Source organism: Nycticebus coucang, chromosome 23, assembly GCF_027406575.1.
Source record: "Nycticebus coucang isolate mNycCou1 chromosome 23, mNycCou1.pri, whole genome shotgun sequence".
Lineage (NCBI taxonomy): Eukaryota > Metazoa > Chordata > Mammalia > Primates > Lorisidae > Nycticebus > Nycticebus coucang.
The window spans coordinates 9,950,699-9,959,433 of NC_069802.1; the positions used below are offsets into that span (position 1 = coordinate 9,950,699).

The 8,735-nt window shown below is 35.7% G+C and overlaps 1 non-coding gene across 1 annotated transcript; it reads left to right on the forward strand.

The window, feature by feature from the left end:
• Window positions 1-8,407: 8,407 nt before the first annotated feature.
• LOC128576176 (U5 spliceosomal RNA) lies at window positions 8,408-8,523 on the forward strand. The gene has a single exon (XR_008377281.1). It is a non-coding gene; the product is annotated as a U5 spliceosomal RNA (small nuclear RNA).
• Window positions 8,524-8,735: the final 212 nt, after the last annotated feature.

An 8,735-nucleotide genomic window follows, 5' to 3' on the forward strand; every position in this document is an offset into this window, starting at 1 on the left:
CTTTGACCAAGAGAATGAAAAAGCAGTGATATTGTACCAACTTAAGGGTTTTGCTTTAAGGGGGCCTGGTAACTTCTGTCCCTTTTGGGGGGATTCAGACGCCATGTTAAAAAAAAGTTTGAGTTAGAACTCTGAATTATGAAAGAATTAATGAGACAAAGAGGCCCAGCCAATTCCCAGCCACACTAGCCCCTCTAGTTGAGGGTCCAAAAACTTCATCTTGGACCTTCCAGCCCTGAGTCCCAGGAAATAACCCTGGAAACACCAACCTGCGAAGGAAGCCTTCCTTGATGATACCCCAGTGCAATATTCTGCGTTCACATTTCTGTTTAGTGATTAGATTGTGACCTCCTTGGCCATCCAGACCTTGGGCATTCTGAAACATCAGCATGAAGGACACTGCTGTTCCCAATGTGCAAACCCTGTGATTTACCAGGTGTTAAATGATTAACACGAGACTCTTGAACCACACCCAGATACACTGAATCAACTCTGGAGGACAAAGACCTGGGTATCTGTTCTGTTAAAAGCATTCTAGATGTTCCTTTATTCTTACTGGCAAGTTTCAGAGATTATACCACCTGAATATTTTGGCGATTCAGACAAGTATAGGCTCAAACTTAAAATCTATGGCCTCAGGAACCCCTGAGCTTTCATGATTTGCTGCCAGGTACCTTCCCAGAGGGAAACTCCACAGGGACTGAGGCCCACGGTCATAACAACAGGTTATTAGTAGAAGCAGGTCTCAGAAGTGAGGTCTTCCAGATCCCAGGTCAGAGATCTTCCTCCTCAGTGCAGCATTTTAGGGCCTCAGAATGGAGTGTTCCAGAAAGAACAAGAATCTACTACCAGGAGCCCAGGGTAGTAAGCCCGGCCCTGGCCCCTTACACCAGCTTCCGGCAAATGCCCTGGCAGGAGGTTTGCAGTGGAATAGCCATGCCATGTTCCCACCTACAGACATGGGTGGGAATAGGAAATGAGAGGATGTGGGGATGGGGGTGGGCAGGGAGGGGACAGTTGGGGGAGGTCGGATGCTGAGATTGTCCAGACCACTCTCACTTGCAGCCCAGGTTTGCACTAGGCTTCTCCCCAGCAGCTGGCTCTGTGCCTCATGACTCTGGCCTCTTGCCAGAGGAGATGCCCCTGGGCAGCCACTTCCACCCTCTTCTCCTGAGTTTCCAAGGTTAACCTTCCTGTTACCATGGCAAGGTGCCACTGCGAAGATGACAGAGGTGGTGATATCTAGGATGATCAGCTGAGCAGGCTGGAGGCTCCTGCAACTGCAGTGCCTGCCTGGTGAGGCGGTGGCCAGGGAGGGGGCCTGGGATATCATGGATGGGGGTATGATGACCATATTTCAGGGTATTATTTTCTGTAGGGATATTGTTACTGCTTTCTAGAGTTACACATCTAAGACATAAACATAAATAAAAGAATTGAAAACACTTATATAGATATGTAATTAATACTACTTGTGTATAATACAGGTCCTTATTTTTCCCTCAAAAATTGGGGCAAAAGTGTTCATGCTATACATGACAAAAAAGATATTTTCTTTTTTAAAAAATTAAATTTATGTTTAATAGACACATTACAATTTTACCTACCTGTGGGTACAATTTGATATTTCGGCACATGTCTATATCGTTTAATGATCCAACCAGGGAGAAAGATGGAGACTTTCCCTCTTTCATGTTTACATGAATGGAGCTGGAACATATTCTTCTTAGTAAAGTATCTCAAGAATGGAAGAAAAAGTATCCAATGTACTCAGCCCTACTATGAAGCTAATTTATGGCTTTCACATGAAAGCTGTAACCCAGTTATAACCCAAGAATAAGGGGAAGGGAGAAAGGGAGGGGAGGGAGGTAGAGGGAGGGTGATTGGTGGGATTACACCTGTGCTGCATCTTACAAGGGTATATGTGAAACTTAGTAAATATGGAATATAAATGTCTTAGCACAATAACTAAGAAAATGCCAGGAAGGCCATGTTAACCAGTGTGATGAAAATGTGTCAAACGGTCTATAAAACCAGTGTATGGTGCCCCATGATCGCATTAATATACACAGCTATGATTTAATTAAAAAAAAAAGGCAGACAGTACCCCCCCCCAAAAAAAAATGATCCAACCACCAGGGTAGTTTGTGGATCTACCTTCTCATGTATTTATATCTTTGTGGTAGGAAAGTTCAAAAGCCTATCCTTAGCTATATTATAATACCACCACCACCTCCCTTGGGAGCACTTGATAATAATGTATGAAGTCTTTCTTCATTGTCATGACTTGGAGGGGCATATGTTATTGGCATCTAGTGCTTAGAGGCCAGAGATGTTACATCTTACAATGCATACCCAGTTTGGCCTATATATCTCTAAAATTTCAAAAATTTTACATATATTATACCAAAATAGTCAGAAATTTACTAGTACTTGAAAAAAATCTATAATCCTCAGATGTAAAAATTTCAAAATTGAACACTTTTGGACATTTAGTGGATAGGCACTGATTTATAGGTGTGTGTATGTGTATGTGTGTATCTATGAATTTAATTGATTTATGGAAGGTGCCAGAGATTGCTGTCAGAGTTCAGTTCCCAGTGACGTGTTTAACATTGAAGCCTGCTTGTATTTGTCTCATAATACTATGAGTTCCTTGGTGAAGGAAAAAACATTGAAAAGCCATTGATTACTTTGTGTAGGAAGAAAGTATTGACATATTTTAGGCAGGTAATAATGTAACTAAATTACATGAGAATTCGTTCAGTTTTTAAAAGTCTCTACAAAAGTCTAAACCTAAGCCATGCATTTTCGCGTGTAGTTGAGTTATTTGTGCTTTCAAAGCAGCCCTAACACCCCTAAATACCTAATTTCTCAGTTTAATTGTTAGTTTTATTAAATCTTAGTTTAATTTCTCTTGTTCTCTGTTTGGTATAGAAGAAAAATAGTTGGTGTCCATCTTTTGAAAACACCTCTTCACACCCTTAAATTCTATTATTAAAAATAGTTCAAAGTTCTTTTATTTAAAGCACTCACTTTTCAAGACCACCTGGGAAGTTTGCCAGGTCCTACCCGCAAAGATTAGAGGTAGAGCTGATATATTACAGAGCCCCTCGGAAATTCGGCCATCTGATTTACCATTAGAAAAGAGCTATCTTCTTAATGGAACCAGTCCCTTTGATTAAAAGCTCTACTATCCAAAAGGAAATCATTTCTCAGACTATGAAAATTCTCTGCAGATGTCATTTCTCGTGGAATTGAAACACCTATTCTCTATCTATTCTGTATTTCTAGAAAAGATGAGTCAGTAAATATAAATAATTACCAATAATACAATATCAACATAGTTTTCATCACAGTATATATAGCACAAAAGTGTAACAAATTCATGTATATATATATATAGAGAGAGAGAGAGACAATTAAAATCAAATTGATTAAAATTTGAATATAATCAGTCATGGGCATGAAATGCTATTTAATCAGGTAATGACTTCATTAAACATGGTTAATCACATGCCACCTTAAACTCATTTTCTAAACATAGAATTAATTATTCAAATTATAGCAATTAAAACACCCCAGTCAATGACTTGATTCATTTCTAAAACTACCTAGGCAAGCTTGCCAAAAAAAAAAAAAAAAAAATCTACTCATCCTTTCCAGGAGGTGGTACGTGCATTGAAGGTCTAATTCAATAAAAGTGACATCTGAATCAAAAACTACCACAGGAACAAAATATAGGCAATGCCAGGTAGTTATTTTTTAGCCAAATCACATGATAGACGTAGAGAAGTAAATAAGTCATAGAAAAATACTTGAATTTTGAAAAAGAATAGCTCCCTTAGAGATTTTCTTCTTCAAATATAGTATACTCGTTTCTTTGTCATAGAACAATACTCAATTCAGACAAAGTAGAAATAGATTTTCCTTAAGCCACACAAAATCAACAGGCACAATACATCGTACTATGACAGGGACAACGCCTGCTCAATACATCGTACTATGACAGGGACAACAGGTAAGCAAAGGAATCACAACTTACATGACAGATTTTGCATACAGTCTGAGATGCTAGATATAAAATGAAAAACCCTACATATCAGATGCACTAAACATAGTCAACTAGGGAAAAGCCTCTAGGGCTTTCTGTTTTGAGAAACAGGAAACATTCTTTTTGTTGTTGTTGTTAATGTTGCTTAAAGGAAGAAATTAAATTGGAATCTGTTTCATGACATTCTTTACATGGTCCTTCTCAGCCACTCTGGCACTGGGTAGAATAGTTTATGTTCCAACTATGCTTATTTATATTCACTACAAAATGTTTTGACGGTCCGGTAAACATTTATGGAATATAATGGGTACTATTGTTTTAAATTTAGTTTATGTCTCAGAATTATTATTCAGAGCAATTTAAGAATAACAACTCTTTTAAGTAATACTTTCTTTTCAAAATTTGGTCTACAAACTAAGTATTCTATACTTAATTTAATATTCCAACTGCTAATAGACATCTAACAATGTATATTCAGAATTGCAAGAGAAAATTTTCAAATATTAGTTAAAAGCACACCTGTGGAAGTACCAAGGTACCTCAAAGACTTCTCCCCATCAGTTGGAACTGAGATTCTGTGAGTATAGAGTGTATAGAGATTCTATGTGAAAAAAATTCTTCCGAGTTCTCATGGATAAAGCAAGTGATAAATGTCTAGATCCATTTGTACCATAATTCTTAGGAGTATTCCTTTCACTACAGCAATCTTTTCCATATTAAAATGACCAAGAAAGCAGGTAAAGGAATGATAATATTTATCTCTGAAGAAATGATAACTCTCAGCAACATCATGTAAGTGTGGCAATAAAATGTATAAAATTTCTAAGAAATTTAGAAAACAGTATAGGAATAGCCTCATGTCCTCATTCCAAAATTTTTATTTATAGACCTGTGCAATTTGCACAATGTGATTTGAAATGAACAACAGCTTATAAAGGAGTTATTTAAAAATCATCATAATAATTTCAACATCATTGCATTTTTCCTTATATTCCAATATCAGGTATGAATTTTCTGAGGCTTAATGTGATCCCGCTGTCATTCTAAACCGGTGAATATAGAAAACTGAAATAATATTATTAACTTAGTAATTTAGTTTAATAGAAATTATTCCTCATGATCATAAATTTATAAAATGATACTGAGTCATTTTATTATAGTAACTCAACAAAAAGAAAGAATAGGCAAGGAAAATCCTTTTTCTCAGGTAAAATCCTATTTTGGCAAAGGCTGGCTGACGTATGTTGATTTTTAGTTCAGATGCTGTCATTTTTAGGTTGTTGCAGACACCTTCAATTTGCAAAGTCATTTAAACTCTGAGACATTGCCTTATTTATGCAACTATTGGAAATAGCTGTTGTGATAATTTCACCTGATAACTTACTGAAGGTAAGGGATACTCAGATCACTGGTAAAACCTTATTCTGGAGTGTGTCTGCGAGGGTATCTTCTGGAGAAATTAGCGTTTGAATCAGCAGACTGAGTAAAGAAGATCCACCTTCACCAGCATGGACGGCCATCGTGTCAACTCTGGAAGCCCACAGAATAGGACTAAAAAGTAAGAAATGGTAAATTCTCTGTCTTCTTGGGCTACGATGTTCATCTTCTCCTGTCCTCGAACATGGGAGCTCCTGGTTCTTGGGCTTTGCACTCCAGAACTTGCATTAGCAATGTAAGCCCATGTTCTCAGGGCTTTGCCCTCATGAGGGATGTTGCACCTTCTGCTTCTCTGGTTCTCAGAACTTCAGCCGCAGACTGAATTACACCACAAACTTTCTTGGTGTCCAATGTGCAGATTGATGGGACTTCTTGGCCTTTATGATAGCAAGAGACAATTCCCATAATAAATCCCTTCATATATGAATATTATATATGTTCTATTGATTCTGTCTCTCTGGAGAACTCTAATATAGACACACTTACAAACTAAGAGCACCGTCATCCAACATGGTAGGGCCCAGTATACGCTCTGGGAATGAATGTAGCAGAAATGTACCAGGTGGTGGTGAGGAAGCAGACCAGAATACGGGAAATCTGGCCTGGCCTGCCAGTGCTACCTTCCCCCTTTGCAGAATGATAACCAGCGGTATAAAGGAACTCTATTAATTATTAAATCACGTGTAATCAGATGAGCCAGAGTCCAAGATTGAAGGTATCAGATGTAGCCAGAGTTCAAAATCCTGCAAAACAGAAAATTTACTGCATTCATTCATATTCTCTTACTTAACAATGCCTTAATTGTAAATATTTTTCTTTTTTTTCTCATTAGTCTTCATTAGCTCTTTATTGCTGACATTTCTGTAATCAACAGATAGAAATTACTTACATGTATATATTACCAATACTCATAGATAATATAAATTACAAAGTAGAATGTAGTATGTCTATAACCTATTATAAGTCAGTAGGTAAGGTATAGTTTTTTAAAAAGTTAATTTCCTCAAAATGGAAAATAAAGATATTGTGCTAATCAAAATGTACATAGTACTTTCAGATATTTATTTATTCATTTGGGTTCTTGATTCTTAAGAATCATAAAATATACAAATTCAGCAGAGTAATATGCTATAAAATTATGCTAAGAAATGGTTAATTTTAATGAATATATGTAATTTTAAATGGGAAATAATTTTAATACATTTAATATATAATTTAAAACATTCACGATAATTAAAAATGTTATATCAAAAAGTCTAAGATAAGATTCTGGCAAGCATTGTCAATTCATTTTTTCCCACTCTTTCCCACTCTTTCAAGGAAGCAAGTGAGGAAAAGTAAAATACAGATGGACAATAATAACAAAAATAATTATCAATAGGATTATGTGAAACATTTTAAAAGTAAAACTTTACTTTGATAAAGGGACATTTTGCAAACTTTTTCATTGAGTGCTCACAAAGGAGGCAAAGCTTTATCTACAAGAAAATATTCTCAGAGATGTTTTCTGAAATAAGTAAGTGATATAAGGTGACTCAACTTTGCTCCTACCACTTAAAAAATATTCTAGCATATTCACTTATATTTTACTCTTCTAAAAGAACAATGTAATGAAAAAGGCACATAAAAAATAAAAACAAATACACTATTTTAAAAATATTTTCTTTTTCGGGGTTAAAAATATCACTTAAAACTCATTGTTTGCTGGTTTGGTGGCTCATGCTTATAACCCTTGTCCATTAGAAGGCTGAAGTGACTGGATCACTTAAGGGCAGGAGTTGGAGAGCAGCCTGGCCAATAGAGCAAGATCCTGTCTCCATAAAATTAGACAGAATTAGCTAGGCCTGGTGGTGACCACCTGGAGTCCCAGCTGCTCAGGAGACTGAGGTAGGAAACCACTCAAGCCCAGGAGTTTGAGGTTGCAGTGAGGTGTGGTGACGCCACTTGACTATAGGGCAATAGAGTCAGACCCTGTCTCAAAAGAAAACACACACACACCAAAAAAAATAACCCAAACCCGTAGCTCAATATTTTGAAATTTTTTTCTACTTGTTCTTTCCTATTTTGAATAAATTCATTGATATTCATTTCTAATTCTGTGAAATTTCTAATTCATTCATTTCTAATTCTGTGAAAAATCCCTTTGAAATTTTGGTAGGAATTATGTTGGATGTGTAGATCACTTTTGATAGCGTGGAAATTTTAATTTGTGTCTTCTTCAGTTTCTTTCCTCAATGCTTTATACTTTTCAGTGACAAGATCTTTGCTTCCTTAGCCAAATTTATTCCCAAATATTTTATGATTGTTGATGCTATAATAAATGGGAATATTTTCTTGATTTTTTTATATAGAACATATTTATATAAAGAATTACACTGATTTTTGTATATTAATTGATTTTATACCTACAACATAACTGAATTGATTAACTAATTCTAACAGGTTCTCTTCACCTTTGGAATAATTTTATTCATCTTTTCTGATTTGATTTCATCTTATTTATTTTTCTTCTCTGATTGCTCTTGCCAATATTACTACTGAATAGAAGTGGTAAAAGTGGGCATTCTAAGTCTTGTATCAGATCTTAGTGGAACAACTTTAGTTTTTTTCCCTATTGACTTTAATTTATTGTCAAAAATTTTAGAATGTTCCTAATAATTATGAAGTTACTCATTATCATTCAAGAAACAGAAATGACTTAAGATATTTTTACAAAATCAGATTTAATACAAGAAATTAGATGAGTACTTTTGGCTAAAAGAATATTAGGAAATGCCAAAATCACAACAATCTACCACTTATGAAGCCAACTGTTTCCAGAATAAAAGCGTGTAACCCAAAGGTGTACAAAAATCACAGAACTGCTCTTTTTCCAAGTATCTTTCCATAATGCCAGACAAGAATAATGGATTCCTTATACTCTGGTTTCTCTTCAGATCGCATAAATCTTTTGCCTTTTACTAAAGATTTCTATGGCAGGGAACAATTCTGAGTGTTTACCCATTTTTTTGAGGTCTTGCATTTGCAAGGCTACTTATAAAAAATAAATAAAATAAAAATAATGGATCCCCCTATCCTGCCTCTTCCAAATCTCACTCAAGCATCCTGCAATGTGGGAGAGCTTAGGTCTCTGAAGGTGGCTCTGAAAAATCGATGAATGATATCTGTAGGTATCATTAGACATTTATCAGTAAATCTTATAGGAGTATTAGATCAAACGAAGTATTATTTGACATAAAAATAT